The sequence below is a fragment of the Chaetura pelagica genome, unplaced genomic scaffold, assembly GCF_000747805.2.
Source record: "Chaetura pelagica isolate M959 unplaced genomic scaffold, ChaPel_1.0 scaffold32, whole genome shotgun sequence".
Taxonomy (NCBI): domain Eukaryota; kingdom Metazoa; phylum Chordata; class Aves; order Apodiformes; family Apodidae; genus Chaetura; species Chaetura pelagica.
The window spans coordinates 647,459-662,467 of NW_009952368.1; the positions used below are offsets into that span (position 1 = coordinate 647,459).

Consider the following 15,009-nt stretch of genomic DNA (forward strand, 5'->3'; position numbering starts at 1 on the left):
CAGCAGGAGCTGGACTTAGTGTCTGATCTGTGTGGATCCCTGTTGTTTTGCAGGTGAGGAAAACACGTGCAGGTGACCCTGCGATACCTGGTGATGCTCCCTCTGCATCACCAGCTCTAACCTGCTGCAAGTCAGCACTTGGAGAGGTTTATTTGTGCTGAAGCAATAGAATGACAAAAATCCAGGCTTTCACTTTTCCATTTGTTTCCTGCGTGACTCTGGAAAAATCTCTGTCTTGCCTCTCAAAGGCAAAACCCAAGGGAGCTCCCTGCTCATTGGGTCGTTACCAGAGAACGAGCACTGAGCTCTTTTCCCACTTGAACTGCAGGCTGGTGTCAGCTGGGGATCAGCTGCAGGAAGGAATTGTGCTCTGAACAGGGTGTTGGTCCCTGGGATGTGGCTGGGGGAAAGCTGGGAGGTTGTTGCTTGGTTTTTGGGTGATGCCTGCCTATTTGCTGAGGGCCTCAAGTGTTAAATCTGGGAACAGAAGCTCAGCAAGAGCGAAAATGCAAGTTGGAATGCTGGACCAGGACTGGCAGATTTGGTACTCCATGGAGAAGGAATAATTCAGTGTAGAGTCAAGGAGGAAAAGGACTAGCCACCAGAGTATCCAGGGCTTTCATGGTACCTTGAGGATGACTGCAGATGTCTTGTTTTGGGATGGTCTTGGAGTAGGATTGATCTCTCTGTAGAGATGAAGTGAGGTGGATGTACCTGTTTCTTTTTTCCAAAGGAGGGGGCTATCCTGCACCACCAAACACTTGCATCAGACAGGCCACACAAAGAACAGCTGGGGTTTTTTTGAGCTTTCCCAGTCTCCTTTACCTACAGACCCACGAGCATTTGCCTCTGAGGATGTCGGGCAGCAGAACACTCGCTCTCTCTAGAGGGTTTGGGTTGCATGTTGACTGCCCTTCTTGTAGCAGCATCTAGGTGGGCTTTGCTGCCCTGACACAGAGCAAGGAGGGCAGCATGAGGGAGACCAGCTTTTGTTGTCTCTCCAGATGACAAAGAGTGGCTGGGTGATGCCAGGAGACCTATGTACAGGGCAGGCAGAGGGGGAGGTGGGGAGCACGGGGGCTGGAACCCTGAAAACAGCCTGTTTCTCTCAGCTCCTGGCAGCATGAAGCACCTCTCTCTCCCTCCAGATGTTTGCTGTGTTTATAGCTGCTGAAGCAAGAGACTGAACTCTCTCATTAATACGTCTCTCTCTCTCTCTCACATTGAAGCCAGAAGTCTCAGCTCAGAGGTTGCAGCTGGAAAGGAGCTGGGGGTGAGGGGTGGGAGAGAGAAGGGAGGTGTATGCAAGCCTCCCATCCCATTCAACTCCCCCTCTTCACTTTCCTCCCCCCGAATCCTCCCAAAATACACATGCCCCGAAAAAAGAAAAACACTAGCAGATTTTTTATTTCAGAAAGTAAACACTTAGGCCATGGGGGTCTGGAGGTTATGGGAAAAGAGGAAACCATTGGGCTAATCAGGCCGGGACACACTTCCCCTGCTGAAATAAACCAGAAATCATTGCATTACAGGGCGCCGCCGTGGTTAACCCTGGTGCTGCCAGCAGTGCTGAGCCCTGGGGAGCTGCAGAGCCCGGATCCTGCCCACGCGTTTTCCCCCAAGCCCTGGTGCTGGGCCAGGGCGAAGCGCCCGTGTGGAAGGGGAGCCAGGGCTCTGCTGCAGCCCTCTGGCATGCTGACCCTTTGGGAATGAGCCACTGGGAATGTTTTAGTAGGAAATGAAATATTTTTCTTTTTTTCCTATGGTTTATGAGCCATCCTATAGAATTTCATAGTTATTCTTGCCTGAGAACTCTGCCTGACGGTTGCAAACCTCGACAGAGAGGAAATCTTTCTCTGCTTGAATCAGCAAGATTTGGGGATAATTTCTGCAGAGCTTTGAGCTGTTTTCTGAAAGCTCTTCTTTTTATCCTTGCTAGATTTGCATTAGGTGTATGTAACTGATTAGATTCCTGATGATCTGGGAGGAGGAATCCTTCCTGCCATCTTTCACTCTTGTGTTTGTAGAGCACCCGGCAGATGGAATCTGGCTGTAAGATGGGGCACCCTTGGTGCTCCTGCAGGACAAAGAATAACTGTAGTCCAGGTGTAAATGACCTAATGGGCCCTTTGTACAAACTTTACAAAGAGATCTCGATTAACTCTCTCTAAGCCTGGCCTTGGACTTCTCCTAGCTCCTTTCACAGTCTGAGCTCCATACTAGAAGTAGATGCTCACTACCAGGTCTCACACATGTTGAGACCACTGCAGCACCCTGTGCTTCAGAAGGGCTGGATCTCTAAGCACGAATATTTATCACTGTAAATGAATATTAGATATTGTCTGTTACTGTGAGCCTGGGTCTGTTTGATCAAAGCTCTTCGCATCGATCCTTGACTCCCTTTACTGAGAGGGAACAGGGATGAAAGGAGCAGCCAGCATGGAGCACTTTGTAGCCAAGGGAAAGTGATCTTTTACCTCATCTGTTACAGTGCAAGCGCTGGTGGTGAAAGGTGCCGTCACCGGTTCCTTGAGCCATCAGCCCAGCTCTTGCAACATTCCCACCAGAAGGCAAATCCCCAGATAGTGCAGGATAGGGGAGCTGCAGACCTGCTGTGTCCCACCCTGCTATCTCAAGAATGCATTTGAACAGGAGTTGTTTCTGCAGCCTCTGGAGGTCGAGGCTTCAGATGGAAATCAAGCTCTACAGAGATAGTCCCACAGGGCAAATTTCAGAATTTTTGGAGTTGGTGTTCAGCTCAGATAAGCCCTTGAGAGCTCAGATACTTTATCTGGACCTTATCTGAGCTATTTGCATCACTTCAGTCTGAGAAACCAGGCTGTCAGACGTTTAGGGAGGGAGCAAGTTGCTTTAGGATGGTCTGTCTTTTTTTTCATTGTTATTTCTAACACACAGACACCTCCAGGAAGACTGGACTGGCCTGTGCCCCATGCAGCTCAAGATGCTTATATGCAGGCTGGAGAGATGAGGAGCAGGAAGGAAAAATACCATACTTAAAGCCACACAAGACTAAGTACAGGATTAGGATGAATACTCCATGTAAGGGATTGCATCTCTCTGCTCTTTCTGAAACTAAATAGCAGTAAACTCAAGCTGCCTCTGCTGTTAATTGTGGGTGGGAATGATTCCTCCTTTTCAAAGCAGGTCTGAGCAGTGTGCTTTCTGCACCTTGTTTACTAGAGCCTGTTTAGTGCATGAGAAGTTTCTCACCTTGTCTGGAGCTCCTGAGGACAGATACAGGGCCCACGCTCTCTCGCTCCTTTCCTTGCATCTCTCCTGCTTTGCAGCAATCAACTGTTTGAAAGGACCCTGCAGTTCCTGGTGTGTATAATGCAACATCCCCAGACTATGGGGAGGTTTTATTCACCTGAGCTCTTAGTCCCGGTGGCTCTTCCCCAGCATCCATGGTCTGTTTGTGGAGGAATGGTTCTCAGGGATAAGAATAGCAGATTTAGGAGATCTGGCTGAGAACTTACAGCTGGGATTTGGAAGGCCTTGGCTATAGTGCTTAACAGAAAGTCTTCAGGCACTAAATCCCACTGACTTCCATTGGAGTGAGATGCCTAAATCATTCAAAAGGCTGCCTGTGAGTGACTGTGCAGCAGTTTCTCACGTTGGAGATGCAGATGATTAATTCATTGCACATTTTATTGCGATGCTTAATTCACTGAGGTCAGGCGACTGACTGGAGGTCCCTGGGGAATGGTGCTGGACAAGTGCTTGATATTGTCAGAAAAATAAAAATTGATGTCTTAAGTGGCACTGAGCTGCTAGCGTGGCTGAGCCCTTGAAGCTGCTGAACGTGTGCTGAAGTTTACAGCCCACTGGATGGACCTTCCCCTCTGGGGTTTTGTATCAACAGGCTTTGAAAAAGTTGCAGTGAGTCAATTGTTGGTTGTTTCACTAGAGGTAAAATGGAGGTTTTTCTCTCCCCAGGAAGGAAGGTTGCCTCTCTGGCAGCAGGCAGGGCTAAGGAGGTTGTGTGTGTATGTCAGGAAGATGGTTTCTGTGCAGAAGAGCCATGGGAGATTTGCAGTTGGCCTCCAAATTACTTGAGTGAGGTGTGGGAAAAGCTTGGGATGGAGGGGGGAATTAACATGTGGGCTTAATTTCAGCCTTAAGCTTATGAAAGGAGATTCCCAGCCAGCATGAGCAGTGCAGGTCCATCCTTTGGGAGCTCCCTTCAGAGACCTCTAATCCCCTCTTTTGGTGTTTTATCTTCCTCCACAATGCTGCAAGGACAGGTTGGGATTCAAGGCCAGGATCTAGTCTTCAAACCCCCAAGGCTGGCTGCAGCCCTGCGGGAAAAAACAGGGTTGGCTTCAACCCCCTCAGTGGGAACACTGCCATTGATTTCAGCAATGGAGGGGATGAGTGCACACACCAGAAAGCAATATAATAAAGTTCATGACAGGGCTTCCTTTCCTGGAAAGGGAAGCAAGGCCACTGACATGTCATGGGCTGCTCAAGCAGGGGCGCCTTGGAGTGGCCAAAACACTTGCAGATATTCTTGCTTCCTGGAGTACAAATGGGATGGAGCAAAAAAACTGCTGCAGCAAAGTGGAGATTTGATTTTGAAGAATAGCTGGCCCAAAGTGCTGCTCCCTAACTCATCAGCAAGTATTTTTCAGGAGTCAGAAATGCTTTTCTCCCCTGGTTTCGTGATTCACTCCCACATCCTACGTTCAAGGGGAGGCAGAGGGCACTTGTTTTGGCCAGACTGATGTCAGCATTGAGGTGGAATAGAAAAAAAAGGAGGAGATGCCCCAAGGGAGCCTGTTCATGGAAAATTTCTAATTTGGTCAGTTGCAGGCATCTCACAGAAGAGCCTGCACTTGGGAGACTTCAACCCAGTTTTGCAGGCTCAAGAGGCATGAATAATTAGGGAAGGTAGTGATGGAAATAAAGCTGGCACCTTAGTCCTGCCCTGGACCAGCTTTTCACCACACTGCGACCTTGGGGTACCTGCATCTCCTGTGAAACATCTCCAAGATGATCAGGCCTTCTCTTCCCCCCTGCTTTACATCTAGTTACTGCCCAACCCTGGGAGACCAGATGCTCCCTTTGTCTGGCATCTTTGGTTGTGTTTCTATCCAGGCAAACAGCTACTACATGAAACCAGTAGCAGTTTCCTTTGCTTTACAGTAATTAAAATGACAGGATAACAAGGCAGCCCAGTGGCCTGCTTTGCCTTCCAGTTGTGCTGAGCTCCAGGCTGGGTGTCAGCTCAGCCTCCTATCTAGATGAAATACGGTTTTTTGACTTTTCTTCTTGTTGCTGCCAAAAGTGAGGGATTGTTCTGTGGAAATCATCAATATTTTGTCAAAATGAAATCCAAACATTTCCAGCCAAAACTCAGCGTTTTCTAATGCTGGCTGTGTTGATGCAAAAACAAATCTCCGTGGGAAATGCCAGCCTGGGAAGAAAATGGAGAATTAGGTTGGACTATTCTGCAAAATACTTCTCCTGGCTCTCTGATTGAGATGTGTGTCTGAGGGCCTGCAAGGCAGAGGGTGGTTGAGCCCAAGAGCTTAATCTGGACCACTCATGTTTATTTAGATCAGACTGGTGTAATCAGATGTGCTCTGCTGTCCTGCACAAGGAGCCCAGTCTTTGCAGTTTGTGCCACAAACTCTGTGTGCACAGTAAATATCAATATTTGCTCCCCACTTTCCAATATCAAGACCCGATGCTCCATCCAAGCTACACCTTCAAGCTCAGAGACCAGATGTTTAATGTTTCATCTCTTCATCCTCTCTTGCCTCGTTCATGTCACCCTGTCTTCCTCCCCCCTACACTTGCACCTAGGAAGGCTATCAGTCTGCCTCTGTGTTTAGCAGAGCAGATACTTCCATACCCATTCATCTTCCAAAATGCCTCCCCAGGGGCCTCCCAGCAGCTGACAGTGGCACCAGCCCACGCTGGGAGGACTCTCCACTCCACACCCACCTGAAATGAGATGGTTTTATCGGGGCTCTCCCACGCCTGCCAAGTGCATCTCCCCGTTCCCCTCCCCTTTGCTGCTGCTCCTCACTTCATTAGCACCAGAGATGTTTATAAATGGAAGAGATAATATTTTGCGTTTCCAGTTTGCGTTTCCAGGGCAGCCACTTTCTAAAGCACTTAGGAAGTTTAGAGAAGATGAGGTTATATAAACGATTTTCCCCCCCTGGGCTCTTATTAATCAAGTGGCTTGTGGAGCCATTCCCATAGCTTTGGGCTCAAGGGCACTCGCTGGGTGAAGGGAGGCAGGCGGTTCATCCAAGACATCTTTCTCTTGGCTCTTGCCCTTTTTTTTTCTTGTAGATTTGCAATGAATGAAGCAGTCAGACCTGGCTGTTGGGGTCTGAAAATAGCCACAGGACTGAGTAGCATGCTCCTGTGTTACATTCAGACTATGTTTTGGGCTTGGGTCTTGTACCAACCCCTTGTAGGCCTTCAGGTGATGTAGCATCTTTTAGTGAAGATTTACCTGCTTGCGTGGATTAAACTTGATTATATCATGTGAATCTTTTGCATTGCCTAGCGTAGGGTTTGTATGATTTCAACAGCAATGGGCAATGAGTTGCTCCCTGCACTTTTTACAACAAAAACCCATGGACACGTGTGGACCCAAGCTAATTAATATATTTCCTGGGAAGCCAGCCTTGATGCATTTCTAAAGTTTCCCAGCATTTTCCCACCCAGATTTCAACCGTGGTTGCTACTCAGAATGGCTGTGACCAGCACAGGTGGCTTGTGGGTTTGGAAAACAAGAACAAGCTTTATGTCAGCTTTCCCCTGTTCCCATCAGAATAAAACCAAGCTCTGCCTCCTCCTCCATATCCTTCCTTCTGCAGTCTCCCCACCACGAGAGCTGAGGAATGGGGTCTCTCTGTTTTCCTTGAGTGGATGGAGCTCCGACTGTAGCGGCAGGTCCAGCTGTTTGGAACCTGGATCCAAAAGTCCACAGGAAATCAGCTCATTAGTCTGTTGACCCACCTTCCCAGTTTTCCAGCTATGCTCCCTCAGTGTGAAAATAATGATTTAAATAGCCAAGGGTGGAAAATAATGATTTAAAGGGGTAAAGGGGATATTCACAACTATTGCTGACTGTAGACTTGGCAGAAGGAAACTCTGTTTCTTCCGGGTCTTGGGAGAGTGTGAGAAAAGGTGTTGAACATCTGGAATGATTTAGCAGTTTCTTGCTGTTTTGTGAGGCTGCGGACACATAGTGGTGCAAAAGCAGCTCACCCTGAAGAACTGGGAAGGGTGTCAGAGAGAAAAGTCACTTGTGGCTTTCGGCTTGAGCAGGTGCAGGTTGGGTGTTGCAGAAGAGCATGTTGACCTCCTCCAGGGACAGATGAGAGGTCTTGGTGGCCCTCAGCCTCTCTGAAGCATTGCTCAGGACATTGCAGACAGCCCCTGTGATCTTTGCTGTATCATCTAAATTAATTTGCTTGACTTGCCAGAGCTAATGTTCCTGTTTGAAGGAAGTTCCAAGCATTGGAGGTGTTTGTTCCATCATGATACTAAAACATGAACCAGGCTTCCCAGCTAAAAAGGCAGATTCATTTCAGCTCATCCACACCCAAGACCTACCCTTCCCATAGAAACCTCCTCAAGGAGGTGAACTAACTGGGCAAAAAGAAGATTTGTTAACAAGATTATTTTTAATTGACTTTTTTTTTTTTTTCCTCTTTTGAAATGTCCTCCTATTTTAAAAGTGCAAAAAATAGTAAGTTTGAGCTCAGGTTGAATGACACACCATTTTTCCTTGTTTATTTTCTTTGCACTGGTTTAACCCAATGAGAAGTGTGTGAAAAAAAACCCCACACTGGTTTGCATCCACCCGGAACATATTTAGAAAAAATATTTATATCTGCTTTTTTTCTTCCAACTACCAGCAAAGCCTCCCAAAATAATAAATAAATCAGCTATTTTCACAACTTTTACTGCAAGTGGTGGGGAAGCAGATAGGGAAGCAAACCAGTGTCTGTGCTGAACCCCATTGTATCTCAAGATCTCAGTTCAACAGCATTTTGAAGATAATTAAAAAACCTGCAATAAGTGGTGGTGATGATGATGATTGCCATGGATGGGTCACCAGCTTCCAGTGGAGTTGCAGGCCCCTGCAGACCAGCTGTCTCTTCCCCATTTCCACCAGCAAGGTTTTAGGACCTCAGTGGACTAATCAGGAGACCCTCATGGGGAGAGAGGCGTGTTATTTAATTAGCTTTACAATGGACTGACTGGGAGGCACGTGGTGGCTCTAATAGAAGGAGATAGATGTCCTTTTAGCTGGGCTAATTGTTAGGAAATAGCAGAGGCTTTGTTCAGCCCCAGCATGTGGCCTGTGATCTCTCAGAGCCCAGAGGCTGCCCGCTTATAATTTTAGACAGATCTATTCAAGCCTGCTCTGTAGTGTGGGGCTGAACAAGACGGGTATTGTTGCAGAGCCAGGATCCCTGTCCAAGAAAACCACCCTGAAAAACCCAAACACGTGTAGAGCGGAATATTTCTCTGTCGTTTATTCACTCTCAGGCCGGGTTGCCAAGGGGAGACAATTGCAAGTGAGGAGGTTTCCAGCACCAGGCAAGGGTTTTTCCTTTTTGAAACACATACACAGGTGAATCCTTCATCCCAGGAAGGATGGAAGAGGGGAGATTTAGGTTAGACATTAGGAGGATATTCTTTAGTGTGAGGGTGGTGAGACCCTGGCCTGGGTTGCCCAGGGAAGCTGTGGCTGCCCCATCCCTGGAAGTGTTGAAGGGCAGGTTGGATGGGGCTTGGAGCAACCTGGGCTGGTGGGAGGTGTCCTTGCCCATGGACTGGATGATCTCTAAGGTTCCTTCCAAACCAAATCATTTTATGGTTCTATGATGCAGTGGCCTGAAGGGGTGTCTCCACCAGTAGAGCCTGTCTGGGGAGGGCAGCTTTAGGGCTTTAACTCTAGTGTGGCTCTCATCCTTCAGTTCCCTTGCTGTGGGCATGGTGTCTGTGAGGTGGTGGTGCCCATATACTGGCTGTGTGCACCTGTCATCTCATGGTCATGATGGGACAGTGGTTTGGGGTGGAAGAATTTTAGCTGTTGGATCAGTGTCTGTCCCTCCTGGGCTCCTGCGTGACCAGGGATGGGAATCCCAGTTCTCTTTCCTGAGCTTTCCCCTCAAATCTCTCTTGGGCAAGACCCCATCACAGTCCCCAACCCCTAAGCATTTCCCTTGGGACTGCTGAGTTGATGCCCCCAGCCCATTGTGAAGAGTCAAAGTGTTGTTTCATTTTAAAAAAGGGTTGGAGGCACAAAGGTTTGTAATAGGTCAAGTGGAAATATTAACCAGAAATAAAACTCCCATCTCTTGAACCCCCTGTCCTGGCCACAGTGTTAACCTGGGTGTCATTGCAATCAAGTGTTTTATTTCCCCAGGCTGAGCACTTCCAGCAGGCTGTGTGCAGATGTGTTTTTCTGGTGGCTGCCATTTCTTAGGCTGTGAATTTGGACACTAGAGATTGGTGCTGGACTGACCTTCCTTGGGAGGTCTTTGTGTGGCTCCTGGCACCTTTATGAAAGTGAAAAGTGGTTGTTACTTGGTATTTTTTGAGGCAGTGGGTCTTTTAGTGGTGGTGGTGGGTTTTTTTAAAGATTGAAAGAGCAGATAAGTATTACTGAATACAGTTCCACTGTCCAGGAGATCTGCTTTATTAGCAGCAATCCCATTGCCTCTCCTTTGTGATCCCTCACCTGTTTCCCAGGGAAGGGGATCTGAAGGACCATCAGAAGTAGTTTCAGTAACCTCTGTCACAGAGATTAGTGAATGCTAAAGTTGCAGGCAGAGACATGTTGCTTAAGTCTTAGGTGGCCGCATTTGTTTCTGCTCTGAAGAAGGCTGCCTAAGAGGTCTGGCCAAAGCTGAGAGGTCCTACAGGTCAGGTTTGATGTGTGTGGTCTGTGCATGCTCAGAATACTTGTGAATATCAAGAGTTAAACAGCAAAAAATCCTCAGGTTCTTTTTACCAAGAACTCAGTGCTGTTACTTGAGGAGGAGAGGGAAAATGTACTGAGAGCAAACGGAGCTGCAGAACAGCTTACGAGGATTTTCCATCCAGCCAGTTCTTCCAGCGGGGTAACAAGTGAGTGGCAGCACCCCCTGCCAACGACATTCAAGGCAGAATTTCATTGCTGGAGCCCAGATTAACTAATCAGCTTTTGAATCAGCATGGGACCTCTGGGAAACCAATAGCAGGAGGTACTTGAAGATGCTCAAGCAGCTTCCAAGACAGTTGATTGAGGCGTGTGGACCCGGAGCTGCCGCTCCCTCGTGCGCTGGAGTCCTGAGGCCTCGCTGGCCACAAAGATGCTTTTGTGAGCCAATCTCCTGGGGAAGTTAATGAGAGCAGGGGTTGGGAGGCTCTGAGGCGGCTTCCTCTGCTCGTGCCTGGAGGGCATTCAGAGGATGGTACTGTGGCAGTGCTGTCTTGGGCTGAACTGGGGACTGAAGTCTGGATCTCCGCGGCGTGAACAGAAACTTGCTTTTCCTGCTGCCGGCGGGGAGGATGGGGACTTTGTGTGACTCCAGCCCTAGAGCACAGAGCAGTGAGGGGACCCCAAAGGCCACAGCCATCTGGGTCGTGGAGGAGCCAGTGCTTTCGTAATGGTCATCCCCTCCTGGTCAGAAACGCTGGATGTGGGAGCAGCCAGCCTTCCCTGCAGACAGCTCAGGGCACACGCAGTACGTGTGACTAACGAGCTCTCTTTCCATGCCCACTGCTTAGTCAAAAAGGGGAGGTTGTAGTCACCAGCACTACTAATCCAGCCTCCTGTTACCAGACTAAAACAACTCACTCAAGTACTTCCCAGCTATTACAGTGCTTGAAAGAATTTCTCATATCATTTTAAATTCCAGGAAAGGTATCTCCCTGGGGAAGGATCATGGCAGCTGCTTGCCCTTTCCTCTCATTGCAGCGGGGCACCTCCCCACCCAAAGCCACCTCCCTTCTCTTTCCTTTCTTAGAGTGGTGGCTGCTGCTCTTTCCAACAATGTCCCCCTTACGATAAATCCTTTCATGTCTCAATTTCTCCCTGGAATTGCATAGAACTCCCCCCACCCCGCCACCCCTGTGCTCCTGATTTTTGGCTCATGCCCTCTGGATATTGTTTACTTGACAAAACATCAAACTGAAGCCGTGACCGCTTGCGGTCATTAAAAATCCCATGGCAGTTTTGGGGAAGGCTCCAATTTGGCTAATTACATTCTGCCATAAATATCCCCCTGCAGTTTTAATTGGATATGGTGTTCTTCATTTCCTGTCCATAGCAGCTGGGCGGTGTTGCTCCGCATTATTACGTAGCTCTTGTGTTTCACTCCAGGAGTGGCTGCATTTTGGTAGCAGCAGTGTTAGGAAAAGCTCCTTCTCCAGACTACTGGTCACCCCTAATCCCAATCCTGCTGGAATGAGAATAGGTAAATGAGGGAGAGGAGAAGCTGTCCCATCTGGAAGAGAGCCCGGAGCCACCTGTTTGCAGAAGTGCAGTGACAGGAGTGAATTTGGCCCTGCTGAAGGGAAAGAGCCGGTCCCAGCTAAGAGGGAGCTCGTGGAAGAGCAGTCCTGCCCGCACTGCGTGTTCAGAAACCACAGCAAAGGTCTTGTAATACCTTTCCTCAATGCTAAATGAATAATAATTATTATTCTTTTAAACCAAGGTTAGTCAGCATCCCTGGGAACAATGTAGCATTACTGCCTGTCCTTTCTTTGTTCCAAACTGTTGAAAAACAGTCAGACTGCATTGTGGAGGGAGGGCAGATGCTTATCTCTGATCAATGGCAAAATCTTTTGGCTATATTAATGGCACGAGGGCTGTTCTCTGAAACTGAGCATCCTCCCTCGACAGGAGAGAGCCTGAAGAGATATTAACATTGAGTAAGAACAGAATGGAAAAGGAGAGACCTGGATGTGGAAGAGGAAAGATTTTCCTAAGCCTGTAAGCAGCAAATAGGAACCAGTTGCTGAGGCGAAGTCATGTTTGGCAGGTCTTGGACTCTGAATGGTCACATCCCAGCTGAAGAAACTAATCAATGGATTCCTTCCATGCCTCTTTTGAACACTGAGCCATTGAGCAGCTCAGCTGGAGTTCAGAGCCAGGGCTTTCATGTTGCAGGCTCTGAAGTGAGCACAAATTAAGGCAGCCACTAGGATGGAGTCGAGTTTGAAGGAGATTCAGCTGCCCTGGGAGGAAATCTCTGTCCACAGCCTCTCCCTTCTTTCCCTCCACTTTGGGGATTTTTATCCTGATGCTACTTTTGGAAACTTTTCTTGTTTCCCCACATATAAGGGTTGCTGTACGTTGCAGGAGGAAAATGAAAGAGCCATTTGGGGGAGCAGGGAAGTGGGGGTGAGACAGGGGACTAGGGGAGCTCAAAGCTTGGCCATGGCCACACCACATTGGCTTACTGTCATGAGCTTTGTGGGATCAGGACTGAGCTGGGATGCCAAGAACATGTACATCTTTCCTAATAAAAACCACACAAGCTTCAGGAAAGCCCTTTATTAAAGCCTTTGTGCTGGTCCAAAAGAGAAGGAGCCCCATTACAGGTGCACTGGAGTTCGGCCAGTCCTTAAGACTCTTAACACTCGCAGGAGAGGCTGAGCCAAATGCATCAGCCCACAAACACCACAGGGGCAGCTGCTGCCTCCTCTGGTGCTGCTTTTTAATCCCAGCAGCAGCTCCATCCAGGACCATCCCTGCTCACCAGAGCTTTCTCCTTGCCAGCCCATCCCCAGCAGCGCCGCTCCAGCCCCGGGGAATGGGGTTTTGCTGCACTCACTCTGAGCAGGGAGGATTATCGAGCCCCGCTGGATTGGGGGGCAACGCTTGGAGTCATTGCAATCCAGTTGGGACCCCAGGTGCTTTCTGATGGCTTCATTGCCACAGCCCAGAGCCCAGGCTTGCACCCTCCCACACTCGCTTGCCCAGGAGTTTGCAGTGCGCCGAGCGAGCGTAGGGAGGGAAAGATTGTCAGGCTGTGATAACTGAGTCAGGTTTCTCTTCCCAAACCTGCTCTGGAAGGAGTTGTACAGAAAGGCATCTGCTTCTCCTGAATCCCCTTTTGATTTTCAACTGGAAACATTCTGCTAAATCTCTGTGCTCTCTATGGTTTCTTCCACAATCGTTGCTGTCCATCCCATCTGGGAAAGAGGGGAATGAAACCCAAAACAAAGGGCAGGTGCAAGCCCATTATCCTGTATAGGGAGAGGCAATGGGGACCAAGTTTAATCCTTTACCACCATCCTCTTCTCATGTTTGGATTTCCAGGTTCATTCCTGTGGTAGACTTCAGGCCAAGGACCCACCACCCAAGGGTTCCAACACAGCTCAAGGTTCTCCAAAGCCCCTGGGAATCAGGGTAGGGAGGTTATGTATTGGTCACCCAGCAAATCACTGGTCCTATCCACTGCTGCAGGAATAGGTTGCAAGTAAATTGGAAACACAATTGCCTGTAAAATTAGAGATATGAGTGCTTGTCAGTGGGTGAGGCACCTGAAGGATGAACTTTGGCTGGAGCTAACTGCCTGCCCTGCTTTGCTCGCTCTCAGACTTCCTGCTGGCTGCATCTCGAGCAGTCTGCCTGGGTAGAACCAGCTGCTCCTGCAAGCCAGAATCGGCCTCTCCATTTCTGGCCCCAGCACCTTGCAGCTTCTTTTAGTTACGCAAACTTTTCTTCTATAAAAACGCCTTGGGCGGCTGAGAAAGGCACCGCTGAAGAAGCTAGAAATAATCCTGAGCTGCACTGTTTGCATCTGCAGCTCATCTTTCAGTGCCTTTGAAGGTTTCAGTTGTGTCTGTGAGTAGGACCTTGGTTCAAGCGAGGGGTTAGCAGGCAGCCCTGAACCCCTAACTCATGTCCCTGCCCTCTCTCCCCATTCACACTGGGCTGTTTATTTGAGCCCACCGTTGATCAGAGCAGCCCTGGCTCTGCCGAAGTCTCAGAGACTGTTAAGACTTTCGGAGTGAGAGAACCACAAGAGTTAGTTGCTAATTACTTTTTTTTTTTTTTTTTTTTAACCTTTAAAACAGGTCTTTTTAATGATTATTAGTTTGTTAACCCCAAAGGTTTAGTTCTTATTTTTTTTTTTTTTTTTTTTTTTTAACACTTGTACCGGTAAATTGACATCTGTGAGTCATAATCTCCCTTCTGCTCTGCCGTTTGTGGTCTGAAGTTTGTGCTACCTAAATATAATAAAACATATTTCATGTGAAAACCGATATTCTGCTGTTAACTTCACGCCGTGCTGGCACGATACTCATCTTGCATCTGTAAGATGCTGTATTTCCAGTCAGTTCCCAAACCTTTTTTTGGCCTGTATGGAGCTCAGCCCTTGAACAACCACCCCAGACATCACCCATCGCCACACGACCGAGCACGTGCCCTGACTGTGCCTGCACATTTGGACATGATTGTGGGTGGGAGCGGCTCAGGTCGCCTCGAGCGAGCAGCAGTGACGCGAGCGTGGAGGGGTGATGTGAGCATGAGCTGTGCTGCGGGTGTGAAGGCGTGATCTGGGTGTGAAAGGCAGCAGCTCGTGTCAAGACAGGCAAGGTGAAGGCAACTGGCCTGGTTTCAAGAAACATGTTATTTTGGCAGGCCAGCGGCATTTTCCCTGTGCTGAAACTGCAACTGCTTTTCCCTTCGTCCCTCTGGGCTGGGATGCACGGGGAGGTTGTAGCGGAGGTGCAGCAGCACCCAACTTTGTGCTGGATGTGCTGACACCCCTCTCCATCACCCCCCACCCCCCATCACCCTGTCTCTTATCCCCCCACACCCCTCATCACCCCATCCACCCCCACCTCCTTCACCCCACACTCCCCATCACCCCATCGACCTCCATCACCCCACACTCCCCATCACCCCGCACCCTCAATCCCCATCACCCTGTATCTCATCACCCCACACTCCTCATCACCCTATTGACCCCCACCTCCATCACCCCGCACCCTCCATCCCCCTCCATC

The 15,009-nt window shown here is 48.8% G+C and overlaps 1 protein-coding gene across 1 annotated transcript in view; it reads left to right on the forward strand.

Moving 5' to 3' along the window:
- The window catches only part of ETS1 (v-ets avian erythroblastosis virus E26 oncogene homolog 1), a 67,327-nt gene that overhangs the window by 6,823 nt on the left and 45,495 nt on the right, over window positions 1–15,009 (forward strand). The window lies entirely within an intron of this gene.